Source organism: Pteropus alecto, unplaced genomic scaffold (genome assembly GCF_000325575.1).
Source record: "Pteropus alecto unplaced genomic scaffold, ASM32557v1 scaffold3, whole genome shotgun sequence".
NCBI lineage: Eukaryota > Metazoa > Chordata > Mammalia > Chiroptera > Pteropodidae > Pteropus > Pteropus alecto.
The window spans coordinates 58354149-58367392 of record NW_006442484.1 but is presented as its reverse complement, the minus strand read 5'-3'; the positions used below and the strand labels follow the sequence as shown (position 1 = coordinate 58367392).

The 13244-nt window shown below is 32.1% G+C and overlaps 1 pseudogene; it reads right to left on the bottom strand.

The window, feature by feature from the left end:
• Window positions 1-591: 591 nt before the first annotated feature.
• LOC112470752 lies at window positions 592-710 on the bottom strand (annotated as a pseudogene).
• Between the last annotated feature and the right edge of the window lie 12534 nt (window positions 711-13244).

The following is a 13244-nucleotide window of genomic DNA, read 5'->3' as shown; positions in this document are numbered from 1 at the left end:
TTATATAAATATTCTTTTAGTTATTAACAGTCATCATATAAATTTCAAACGTTTCAATGTTTAATGTCTACAGTTTATATGAATGCCCAATAAAAAAAATGCAGGTTCTTTTACCTTTTGTTCTTTAAGAATAAGAAAACAGAGAAGTTTGTTTATTCTTTTATTTGTACTTCTATTTAGTATTCGAAGGTTTTTTTTCTTTTTTCTAAAATGAATTATAAAAAAAAATTGCATATAATATGGTACTACAAGATTTAGTTTAGTTGATTTTCTGAGTTCAGCTTTGAACATAATAAAATCAAAAAGATAACACACTCCAAAGTAAATGAATATTTTAACCCATATAAAATTTATATTTGAAAAAAATGAAATGAAGCTCCCAAAGAAATATTGACCTCCAAAATAAAATAATAATTTGAAAATATTCTAGGGAATTATATAGTATAGATAATATTAAAACACTCTGTCACTTGGATAATTCTTATAAAATGAATAGGATGGCATATATTAATTAATGTTGATATATAAATTAAGAAAGGAGAGAGCTTATAAAATTTTCCCCTATTTCTGATAGTAATAATTGTTTTTTAATGCCTACAGCCCCTGGTATTCCTAGGTGGTCTCCCATCCAAGTACTAACCAGGCCCGATACTGCTTAGCTTCCAAGATCAGACAAGACTGAGCTCATTCAGGGTGGCATGGCTGTAGTTGATCTTAATAATTTTTATATTTAAATAATGTAAATATAAAATATGTGAAGGTAGTATTTGTATTATTTGTATAATTATAAAATAATTATGAATCTTACTTCGCTATGTGAGGTATTGTGTTAATACATAAAAATATGTTATTAATATTACTGCTGTGCCAGAATTGATGTTTTCATTCATATGGCTCTCTTTTTTATTAAAAGATATTTAAGAATTTTCAGATTTACCTCAAAATATTCAAAGAAACTCTCTTTTTAGAGACATAGTTTTCATTAAACTGACAAAAATTTATTGAGCGCGTTAAGTATGTGACTATTACTTTATAAGGTATTAGATTCTCAGCTGTAAGTAAGATAAAAAAAAATGTCCTCTTCTCATGGAAATGCATTTGTTGTGAAAAGTGTAAATAATATTATCAGAGGAAGAACAAATTACAGGAAAGATATGCAACAAGAGAATATTACAAAATAACTTAATCTCATCTGATTAGGAAGGAGGAAGTGGTTGAGAAAGCCTTCACTGAGGGAAAAATCTAAAGAGAGATTTGTCTAATGCACAGGTATGACAATGATTCTTTCCATGAACAAACTTTGGTCAAGTTTCTAAACCTTTCTCCTAGGTCAATCTGTGCAGTTCCTTGAAAAATCTAGGTTTAGCAAGAAACCTGCTAAATAATTTTAACCAGAAACTCCAACATATCTGACCACCCTCCATGTCTGTTCAGATTTCTCAACCTCCACCACTGCCCAGGTGTATCTGATCATCCTGGCGTGCAAGAATTCTGTTATGTTAGTTTAGCAAGAACCCCGATTCCTATTTCTTCTTAGTAATTTTCCATCTGCTAACCTCCACCCTGTTCCTTGGCTATAAATTTCCTCTTGCTCCTGCTGTGTCTGAAGTTGAGCACACTCTCTCTTTTCTACCATAAAATTCCATTGTAATGGTCTCTATAATTATCACGGTGGTCCTGAATAAAGTCTGCTTTTCCATATTTAACAAATGTTATTTGAATATTATTTTTCTTTAGCAAGTATTTGCCAAGTGAAGAGAAAAGAAAGACTCTTTCAGAGAAAACAGAGCGCTTAAAGGCTAGAAGTGAAAGGGAACTTGGTGAACTCACTGAGAAAGGGCCCATAAGATATTAAGAAGTGAGAACACAGAGCCAAAAGAGTCAAAAGTTGTAGAATATAAAGATGTCAAATTATAATGTACACCTGAAAATTATATAATTGTATTAACCAATGTTATCCCAATCAACTTAATTAAAAAAAAAAAAGAGTCAAGAGTTGAATAATTTTGTAAGTCATTTTAAAAAGCTGGAAATGGGCCCTAAAACAAAAAATTTAAAGGTTTTGTGGAAAGTTATAATATAATGTCATGTTTGTTTCAATATGTTCTCTGATTTTTGATGAGCACTGCCATTGTAACAAGATCATATACAAGTCTTCTATAGTTATTAGTGTTAAATAGTTGAGAATCTAAAGTCACTTTAGCCATTCCCTTTCAAGATATACTTTTAAAAAGAGTCATGTCTCCTTGAGTCTTACATCCAATATCTCTGATGTCCTCTACAATATTGTGTTAGTTTCCCAGGGCTGTTGTAACGATGCACTACAAACTAGGTAGCTTAAAACAGCAGAAATTTATTATCTCAGTTATGAAGGCTAGAAGTCTGAAATTGAGGTGTTACTAGGGCCACGCTCCCTATGAAATCTGTAGAGGAATTCTTCCTTACCTCTTTCTAGCTTTTGCTGGTTTGCCAGCAATCTTTGATGTTCCTTGGCTTGAGTCTGCATAATTCCACTTTCTGTCTTCGTCGTCATATGTGTGTGTGTCTCTGTATCTTCACGTAACCATCTCCTTCCAAGGACACCAACCATACTGGATTAGTGTCTACCTTACTCCAGTATGACTTCATCTTAACTAATTACTTCTGCAACAATCTTATTTCCAAACAGGTCACATTGAATAAGTAAAGGTACTTTGTAATGGGACTCCAACATATCTTTTTAGGAGGGACACAATTTGACCTATAACAATAAGACCATTATATTTATTCACATTGTCCCTTATTTACCGTAAATATAACAGTGATTATAAGGACACAGTACATAATAGTTTTAGAAACACTATTTGGAGAAGAGCAAGAGCAAGAATAGTTTTAGAAACACTATTTGGAGAAGAGCAAGAATAGTTTATATTACAAACTATTAGAAATATAACTGAAAACAATGAATCCAAGCAGTCTAGAAAATGTATTTTTAATCCCTTCTCTATCAGTCATGCTGAGTTTTGTAATAATAATTACAAAAAATTAATCGTAAACATGTTAATGGTATTGCATACATCAATCTAAACTAGATTATAGATTATGGATGGAATAATACTGAAAGAAGAATATTGATCTGGAAATTTTGAATGGAATGACATTATCTTATAACCTCTATTCATGAGCTACACTGACAATGTAAGGTCAAGGTATATCTCTATTTATGAATTATAAGAAGATTTCTAAACATAGAAGTTATGGAGATAGAATAACATTGAAAATAGAGTGATTAAATTACAATTCTAAGTGTTATTCATTTTCAATGACATCTTCAGGGTTGTTTTTCAAATGAAATATACTCAATGATTGAGGATTTCATCAGAATGCTTTCCTAACAACATACTAAGGTTAATGTTCTAATCAAGTGAGTTCTTAGAAAGAAAATCTCTTCTCACAGTGATTTAATATCCTATTAGTTTTCTGATCATCTATCTATCTATCTATTTATCTATCTATCTATCTATCTATCTATCATCTATCATCTATCTAAGTACATATATATACAACTATTGGTATCTCATTTACTGGAGACTAAAATTCTTATTGTCAAAAAGGTTCAAATATATTTTGATGTCAAATATTCATTGTAGACAGAGAAAGACAAATACGCTATGATTTCACTTACATGTGGAATCTGAAAACAAAACAAAACAAAAACCAAGCTTACAAACACAAAGAACAGATTGTTGGTTGCCAGGGGCGAGAGAGTGGCAGGTGGGTCAAATGGGTGAAGCGGGTCAATAGGTATAACTATCCAGCCATAAAATAAATATGTCATGGGGTGTAATGTACAGCATAGTGACGACAGTTAATAATACTGTATTGCATGTTTCGAAGTTGCTAAGAGTAGATCTTAAAAAGTTCTCATCATAAGGAAAAAATGTGTAACAAACATTACAGTGATAGATGTTAACTAAACTTGTAACTGCTTTGCAGTATATATAAATATCGAATTGTGTTGTACACCTGAAACTAAGATGTTTGTCAGCACCGAGCTGATCGAGAAGAGAAGGTTCAATGGTGAGATGTCCAATTGGAAGAATGCACAAGAGGCAGACACGAGAATGAAATGGCAGGCACTAACTTTATTGTGGGGAGCAAGCTTCTGTTGCTTCTATTGCAGTTCTACTGGGGAAAGTGCGGTATTGAGCACACTTCTGCTCTCCTTCTCATGCTCCCCTTCTGCCCTCCAGGGAACCGCATGGCTCCACACATAGCAGAGTACAATAGTGGCATTCAGCCACACATGCATGATACAATAAGCTGAAGTATGTTTACATATTTGAGGCACAGGAGCCCTACTACATTAATGTAACATTCTAAATCTGGGGTCCTATTCCTAGCCGCGAGGCTGGATCACAGCCAGACCTGAGATCTGAGATAAGAACCAGCCAGGCCTGGGACCCACAGTGTTATATGCCAATTGTAATGCCATGCCATTAAACAACAACAACAACAACAACAACAACAACAAAACTTCATTGGGAAAATAGTTGAGCTGTGGTGGGTGGTAGACAAAATTTTTAATTCTCACCTGGAAAAGAAACTAATTAGCAGTTGTTGGCCATGAGAAAATCTCAAAGAAACTCTAATAGACTTTATCTAAATGGGTTAGAATGCTATCTTAATACACCTATTAGTTCTAGCAAACAGATATCTATGAGATTTGTCTGCCTAATGGTCATGGTTTTTCCCCTTCTTTTGGTAATAGCACTTCAGATGAGTTCTGGTTTGCCAATCTTCTACTATTTATTCAATTTTGGTGGGACTGAACTAAGCAAAGTACTCTGCCATTCCCTAGACAATAATTGGATATATAATGAAGGCAAGACTACTCAATCTCTATTGTTTAGGACTTTTATTCTTGTGATAGAAAAAATAAAAATGTTTGGAGTCTTTTCACCCAAAGGCAGTCTTTAGCAGACCAATTATTTTTAGTACCTGACATATATATATATATTTAGTGGAGAAATTTCTCACTTTTTCCTTCTATGGGTTATCTTCTTTCCTTCTTATACCGTTTGCCAAAGATAGTCAAAGTTGAGAGTTATTTGTAACAATAATAATGACAACAATTTAAAAAATAAACAACTTTATTTTTTCACCCTAGTTGGTGTTGGGAAAAGTATATACAATTATTGAACTTCAAATTCTTCACCCTCAAAATAAGAAGAGCTATTTACTTTTCAGATTGATTATAATAAATAAATTAAATTGTCTATATAAAGTTTTCAGGAAAATGACTGGCAAGTAGCAAGTACTCCAAAAGTAACTGTCTGTTCCACATTTGTTTTTCTCCATACTCTAAACTAAAATACTGCCTGTTGGGGAAGCTACACAGTTATTTTAACTATTTATACATGTATTAATTCATAATTATATACATACACATATTATTGCTCCTTTTTTTTCTATAGAATTCTAATATAGATTTTATTCACTATAACTGGTATCTTTATAAGATATGGAAATTTGGACACTGACATGCGCAGAGAGAAGATGATGTGAAGACACAAAGAGAAGACAGCTACTACAAGCCAAAGACACCAAGACACCAACCCTTCCAACTACTTGATCTCAGACTTCTAGGCTCCAGAATTGTGACAAAATAAATTTCTGTTGTTTAAGCCACCCAGTCTATTATACTTTCTTACAGCAGTCCTAGAAAACTTATCCAGATTTTGGTACCAGGAAGTTAAGTGCTGCTACAGCAAATATCTAAATATGTGGAAGCAGATTTGGAACTGGGTAATGAGGCTGGAAGGCTGGAAGAGTTTTCAGGTGCATATTAGAAAAAAGCCTAGATTGCCTTGAACAGATCGATGGTAGAAATATAGAAATTAAAGGTAATTCTGGTGAAGGCTCATAAAAAAAAACAGAGCTATTGTTGTAGCCACCAGCTCCTGATAAACACACGGATCAGAAATCAACGAGTTATAGGAAACACACTCTGTATTCAGCCAGCTGGGTCTGCCAGGGGTACGCAGACCCCAAATTAAGCAGCCCCTAAATATAGTGGTACACGGTTTTTAAGCCCTAAACTCCTGTTCTTCGTCCTGTTTGAACACACAAGTCCATTTTCCTTCTTTTTACTAACTGTCAACCCACAGGTTGGTTGTGCAAGCGGAGGGTACAGAAGCAGAAAGCTTCTTGTTAGAGCATTATGTTCTCATGGGCGATAGCCAAATAGTAATTTTCCAGCCAGCACACTATAGAGAAAGCTTCTATCATTATAAAGAATACATATAACATCATGGACAGATAGGTGGTAAAAATATAAATGTTAAAGGTTCTTCTGGTAAGGTCTCCCCTTCATAGAGGAATATGTCATAGGAAACTAGAGGAAAGGTGATCCTTCTTATAAAGTGGCAAAGAACTTAACCTAATTGTTTTGTAGTATTTTGTGAAAAGTAGAATTTATGAGTGATGAGATTGGAAATTTAGCTAAGATTTTTAAGCAGTGTTAAAAGTATGGCACGAGTTTCTCCTTGCTGATTACAGTAAAATGTGAGAAGAAATAAATAAATTGACCAAAGAACTGCTAAGCAAAAAAGAATGAGAACTTGAAGATTTGGAAAATTTGCAGCCCGTCCATATTGCAAAAAGGGAGCAATCATGTTCTGGAGAGAACATTAAGGTGGAGGGAGGCCTGACTCATTTGCTAGAGATTATAGGTGTGGTCCATGCATCCAATCAATCACCTCAGTAAATGCCAGAAATAGAGATGGGAAAGATCAGTGGCGAACCTTCTTGTCTGATGGTTTGGACCCTGTGATTTGCATAGGAAGCCATCAAGGTTTTGAGAATTGTAACAGTAGAAATGCTGCCAGCTTAGCCTGAAGAGGTCAGAGATAGGACAAAATAAAGGAAGACTGTTGGACTTCTGAGATTCCAGAGGATTGATTAGTCAACAGAGATATCTGACTGTGAGCATGAGCTAACTTTCAAGGAAAAGGAACTTTACAAGGTTGCCACCACCACCACGGGCCCAGGCCTAGGGAACAAGAATGATTCTTTAGCCAATGGAATTTTCCCTGCCAAGTTCTGAAATTTCATGGAATCGATGGCCTTTCACTTTTCCCCAATTTCTCCCGTTTGGAATGAAAATGTTTATTCATTCTATGTCTATCCTATTCCCATATTGGAATGAATAAAGAAAATTATGTGGTAGTTGTGGAGAGTACTTGTATAATCCTACTTTTCTTTTCAATTCCAGTAGTCACAGGTACCATTCTAAAATTATTTCTAAATATTACTAAAATTATTTCTCACTAATTCTCCTATTTTTCCCATGATATACTCAGTCTTCATGAGGTAAAAATGAGGTCTTCTATCGCAATGTAAAATTGGCTAACTTTTCAATCCTACGCTCTTTAGTGGCAACAAATCTTTTCACAAATTAAGTCAAATTTTCTCATCATTGTCTTTAAAGCTTTTTACTAGCAGCTCATTTCATATTTAATGAATCTATTTGCTTTTTTTATATTACTCATTGTGTCTCACTTGCCTATTATAAAATAAACCATAGCTGATTTCTTCAGTATGCTCATTTATAATGATATAAAAGAAAGAAAATTGACAAATATGAAAAGAAGCAAAAATCTAAGTCAAGAAAGGTCAAAATTAAAGTGTTGTCAATATGACTATGTGCTTTTACAGCCCGTAAGTAAAAGTTAGCTACTGTTTACATAACTCACTGAAAGCCAATGGTTAGATTTTTTTCAAAACATTCTACAGACTTCTTGCTTGGTTGAGCTTCAACTTGAGTTTGAGTGGTGATTGTTATGAAAAGTAAAAATTTTTTGGCGGGGAGTACAATTATTTTTCCAAAGATATATTTATTTTCTGGACTATTACTTTAGAAAATTCTGTCAAGTTATTGTTTCAAGTAGGGTTTTTTATTTAGTTTTTTAACTGGTTTGTTTAGCTGCTTTAATAAAATAATTTACTAATTATACTCTAGAGCCCATGCATAGACATTTTTTAAGAAAATGCTTTAGAGAGTAAATAAACAAACAAGAATCTATTCATAAAACATGAGTCAAATGCAAACATAAAATCAAATATGTTTTACTTGGTTTACATGCATTTAAGTGTGGATTTTGTTTTTAACTAGAAGTTCTCCTAAATCTAAACATTCCAGTGACTAGAATGTTTAGTGGCATTTAAAATAAGCATCTAGTGGCATTTAAAATAAGCAATGCTTACTTAATATTTTCAGACCCCTTAGAAAGTTTAATAATCAGGTAAATCCAAGCAAGAGGAGCACACTTTATAGGCTTATTAGATATACGAATGCCATGAGAACACAACTTTAAATTTCTTAACTTAAATCTATAAAGATTAAAGTATTTTTATTTATATTAAAGTTGGATAAAAGAATGCAATTCTTTATGTACTTTCAAACCTCCTGATACCTGTGAATGGATATGTTGAATTTTTATAGCCACATACATAATAAATAGCAAAATTTAATACCAGTTAAAAGAAGTTATAGAATTAGGGTTGTTAGTGGATCATAGTTTCTAGATAACTCAAATTCTAAAAGAAATACATTACCATCTCGATATCTATATCTCCCTTTTCTTTTAACTGGTTTTTACTTGTTGATATTTTGTTTGAAACGCTGAATCTTCTGTATAGATAGACTCTCTAAATCTGAATCACAGAGTTTATTTTATTCTAAGGACATTTGAAAGTCTATAGATTAGAAAATCTAATAATTAATATAATTTGATGAATAATTGGTGAAAACATTCTGTCAAAATTAATAAATAATTGGAAGCATTGTTGATCACTTAATTTGTCTTATAGATTAATTTATAGTAGGAATATACTTATGATTACAAAAAGATAAAAACCTTTGTGCATAGTTATATTTACAAATGAAGTCTATCTAATGTAGTTCTTTATAATGTTTAGTAAATAAATTAATCATCATTTAGCAATTTTCTGGAGTACATATTTGGTAATGTTTTTATTGAAATTGCATAATTATAAAAATATGCGTGTTTGCAGTCTAGATTAGAACAACAATTATTTTGAGATTTTAATCTCCTGAAAAGTTTCTGTTTACACATGTATACATATGTATTTATCCAATAAAAATGTTGTAGAATAATTCATTTTTTTTCTCTTTCACTTCCTTCTTTTTACACAGGTCAATTGATGCACAAAATTTTTAAGATTTTTTACCCTCCCAGTCATTCCCCATTTAATTCTTTATTTCTAATTTTCAATATTTTGTTCAGTCAAAATTATCGCGAGGTATATTTTGAACTCTGATCACTATAAAGCTACAAAATAATCTGATTATGTGAATCTTAAACTGTTTAATTTATATATTTCTTGTATACTCTGAAAACTGATAAACTAATACAAATTCAACAAAATTATCAATAGAGTTTTAAAACCAAATTTAATAACTTTCTCAAGAATTTGTAAAGCAAATTATAATAAAATCTTAGTATCGTGTTATTTTTCTTTAGTGGAATCCAGTATAAAGCCTTGGAAACCATCCAAGCATTATTAAATATATAAACACATTTTTACCGGTGCTAATTTTTGGAATATTCTTCAAGTAGCTTTATTTAGAGAAGGGTTAAGATAAATAACAATACCATAAATATATAAATATGAGATACCTTTTTCATAAATACCTTTTATGTCTCTCCTTCAAATTGTTAAAGCTGGAGACTTAAAAAAATATTTTCATAACAACATATTGATTTTTTTTGTGTTGTGTAATTTCTTTGGGTCATTTTGCAGCTGGATTGATTCCTAAATTCATCCACTTGACATATAAATTAATAATTCTGGTGAATTAGATCAATATTGTTTTACATTTATTCTGAATTATTCAGACAGATTTGTATACAAGGTGATGAGGAAATAAAAGTCAATAGATCAAGTCAATGTCCATGCATATATTGGACTACATTGGCTAATTTGTCAAAGATGGTTAACATTAAATATAGTTACAACACCTGCCTACACAAAGCACCAAGTAACAATTGTCAGTAATCAAAGCAAGAATGGGAAATATTTTGAGCAGTTCCTGGTTCCAATTAATCATTGCATTAACTCATATAATTTTGTAGTTTGATTTGCTAAAAAGAATGAAATAGAACAGCAGCCAAATTTTCAATAAATTCCTGCAAAAACAGTGAGTGATAGTAAGGCCAAAATTAGGTAAACCATACTTGGTAATGGAGCTATGGTACAAGAAGTGCTACATTAATTTCAGCCTTACTTTCCTGTCTTGTTGCTCACAAAAAAATAAATAAATAAATAAAAAATAAGATAAAATAAAAAGAAACAAATGCTTTTTTTGAGAACAATGAAACAATAAAAATGCAATGCTAACAGAATCCGTCAATCGTAAAACAAAATATTCAGAGAAATAAAGGCAGTTACCTGCCATTGGTAAAAGATGAAGGAGAGAAATCAATATTTAGTTCTCTGAGAGTACCAACCTCGGCCGTTGTATCAATGTTTTCAACGATATGTGAAAGTCTTTCACTGAAAGGCTTTTCACTTCTTATAAAAAACTCATCTGAAAGGCGATCTGTGCATTGGGCTGATTATTATATCATGACAATAGACATTTTAAAAGAATATAAAGTTTCTTATGTTAACTGTGAAATATCTAGATTCTAAACATTACTATAATTGGCCTTGTTGCATTATATAGATTGATCAATTCCGAATACATACATTTACTTCAACAGGCAGCTGTGCTTTTTTGTTCTCTGTGTAGAGAACAAAAAAGCTTCTTATCCTCAGCTCTAAGCCCAAGATGCTTGCTGATCACAGCATTTATTGTGAGCACCTTTAACAAATCTCTGTTTTCTTCTTTGGTCTGCAGCCCTTGGGGACACGTCTATGGTTTAGAGAGACACTGCTGTGGGTGACTTTTGGTTGTTATTTAACTTTGATGCAGCTGAGACCTCTTTAACTAATGCTAGCTTGCTGACCTTTGGCTCCAAGTGGAAGGAATTCATTTGAAAATGAAATGCTTCTTGGAACATTCCCTAGTGTTAGAACCTTGATCTAAAAATGAATTGCTGTTTGCTCTCCATTGACCTCTGTTTTCAGTGTACTCAGTGACCTAACAGCATTTAAATAGCTATCATTTTCTTTTAAAACAAACAAGGGTTAAAATGAGCAGATGCAGAATACTTGTTTCTTTATTAATTTTATTTAAAATAATTCTGCAATTGCCACCAATATAAATGTTCACTTTCTCTGATATCTTCTATATCATTTTATTTTAATAACTAGAATTAGCTTTTTATAGAAAGTTAAATACACATATCTTCTGAATTTCTATTTATTCCTTTCAATTAAATGATAAATAGATTCTCAGGATAAAAAGAGAATTGGTTAAGACAAGAAAATAAGACACATGTAATAGAACAGATTATTAGATTATTAATAAAGATGAGAGATAAGTGACCAGATGAATGAAATTTATAAGGTGATATTTCAGCATTTAAGATAAATAGAATAAACTCTTACCAGTAAATTACCTATGACTTTAGTATGTACTAACATATTTTAGTACATATAATGCGATAATAAAGCATTTTCATGAGAAAATTGTCCCTATTGAGAAAATAAATTACATACCACTGCTAATTTGTAACTATGTTTTCATGTCAATCATTCTGCATTCCCATCTTTTTTAATTCGATTAGTCACCACAAGTCTTCCATAAATATGTTTAAATCCATCATCCTTTACTGTATATCAGACCATTAAATCCTTGCACCACTCTGATTGGCCACAGGCCCAAAAGGACTTGAATTTTCTACTAGCCTGACAAAGATCTTGTCTCTTTGGTGACATAAACCAGCATCTGATAAGCCTGGTTCTTTTACACTCAAGTGACTCCTTTTTAAGTCCCCAGAATCCAGGCAAAGTAAAATTCCCCCATGGAAAAGGACTATGCTAATCTTTTAAGCTGTATCATGCTACTGCATTTTTTTTTTTTTGTACATGTTTAAAATACCAGAGCTTCCTGATATAAATATTAGTTATAAGATCCCGGTCTGGCAAGCAACAATCAGAGACAGAATCATTAACTAGATATGATTTAAAAAATAAACTATAAATGCAAACTGGAATGAAAATGTGGTGTTTCTTTTAACTGAGGAGGCAAGTGTAGGCTACTGTTAAACAGGGGAACTAGAGAAAATTGCTTTGATCTAAAGCCTGGTCTTGTTCTCCCTGTCAGTAGGACAAGAACAACTCCTCCATTCAAAGCAGAAAAAGTTCCTAAATTGTTTTCTGGAGTCCAAAATGGGCCAGCAAAATCCATGTTTATATGTAGTGTGCCCTGAATATTCAGTTTCTCAGAATACCATTTTATTAAACAAAAATTTTTTTATAAATATGTCATTTTTCAGTTAGTAGTCCTCATTTCATATAGGTTTGAGCCTGGAATAAAATGTATATTAAGGAATTTCCTGCATTTATATTCTAAATGAAGTGCTTATTTGTGTAAATAACAACAACAAAAAAGACCAAAAATTCTGATAAATTAAGAAAAAACATGTTAATCACTAAAAAGTTTATTAAAATACACTTCCATGGCATCTATAGATCCATAAAGCGATGGCACAAGACATTTTGTTTTGCACTCAATTTATAATATGAATGTAAGCATACATTTACACTGAAAACCTTTAAAATTCACCTAAGCTAATATAGTATAATCAGTAAAAGATTTGATGTATATTTTCAGATGTTATTTTTGTCACAGAAAGCAGTGTCTGATAAGAATATTTACAGAAGAACACTGAGCACACACTCCTAACACTGTTTACCAACTTCTCTGATTCTCTGTAGGACTATCATCCTTCACAGTGCAATTGGGCAGGAAGGATGATAACATTCTCTCTTAACTATTTCTTCTTTTGATCCTCAACAGAACGCATAAGGTAAATCCTATTAAAATGCCTATCAAATCATATCAACTCTCTCTTCGAAATTCTCCAATGCCTTCCTGTCCCATTTGGAGTAAAATTACAGTAAAAAAAAAAATTAGTGGGGTGTAGAATCCCTGAAAGGCCTGGCTCTATCTTATTTCTCTGTCCACCTCTCTTAATATCTTTTTCTTTCACTTAGTCTACAACACCCAAGTTCCCTTTCTTGTTTCTTATAAAATTGTTCTACTTCAAGGCATGTACTCTTGATATTCT